Raw genomic sequence first — 1,330 nt, 5'->3', positions numbered from 1 at the left:
CGGCCCACTGGGTGTTTTTGCCGCCGCTGCCTGTCCTACTTAGCAGCCGATTTGTCCCGGGTCCAAGGTACGCATGTGTGGAATGTCTGAGGGACAGTGAACTGGCCCTCTGTTTAAAGAGTTTGAGGACCCCTGATCTAGATAGTGGGCTCCATCATAGGTAAGAGGCCATGGATTTGGACTGCTCCTCCTACACTTGCCCAAGCAACATGCGGGGAAGGTTGGATCTTGTCCAGTGATCCTTTACCTGAGACCAACAGTGCCTCTGGGGACAAAAGGCAATAATTAACAAGGGCTCTAGCATGAGCCCAGTTCCACAGTCAGCCACCTAATTTAGAAGCCTCTGCTCTTGGCCTCCTTTTGCCTTGTCCTGAGCTTGTGTGAACTTGACCTGAGCCACAGGCAGTAAACCTGAATCTCAGGCTAATGAAGAACTTGGATCTAGGCCCCAACTCTGCCCTTCTTCCACCTCAGTTTACTGAGCTCAGCTTACTCATCCAGTCATCATTGCTCACATATTTCTCATCCAGTTTACTCATCCAGTCATCATTGCTCACATATTTCTTTAGCACTTTATAAAAAGAAGAGTTTCATTTTGGTTTTCCCCTAATATTAAAATAAGAAATATATGTAAAAATAGTGCCCATACTCACCACCCAAATACAGCCACAGTTAATGTTTTGCTGTGGGGCCTTCCTTGATTCTATTAATATATATTAGTTGAATCACAAGAAATTGTTGTTTTGATAGGTCAAAATGGTTGAATATTAGGAACTGCATACAGCTCATCCTAATTATACACTTAAATACACATATTTTTTTAAATGGGATTATATTATACATATTTATTTATAACTAGAGGCCCAGTGCATGAAATTCGTGCACAGGTAGGGTCCCTAGGCCTGGCCAGCAATCAGGGCCGATTGGGGCCTTCTGGCTGCTGGCTGGAACTTTCCTTCATTCGGTGCTGCCCCCTAGTGATCAGTGCACATCATAGCGAGTGGACACTTTGGGTTAGCATATCATTAGCATATTATGCTTTGATTGGTAGAACTGACAACTGTACACAGCATATTAGGCTTTTATAATATAGAATTTGTCTGGCTAGCTATTATATTTGGTATAGCAGAAATCATAGAGAAATAAAGCCTCTGCTTAGTTTTTGATTTTTTTAAAAGAGGCATTATGAAGTTCATGGCAAAAAGATTACTTTAGTAATTACTTTGAAAGAAACACTGGGCTCTTTGCCTATCAAAAGCCTAAGTATTGAGGGGAAAGTTGATGTCATTTAACAGTTGATTTTGGAACAAAAGATAAAGAGTCTCACCTG

Source organism: Myotis davidii, unplaced genomic scaffold (genome assembly GCF_000327345.1).
Source record: "Myotis davidii unplaced genomic scaffold, ASM32734v1 scaffold1147, whole genome shotgun sequence".
Lineage (NCBI taxonomy): Eukaryota > Metazoa > Chordata > Mammalia > Chiroptera > Vespertilionidae > Myotis > Myotis davidii.
Note: the sequence above shows the minus strand (reverse complement) of the source record.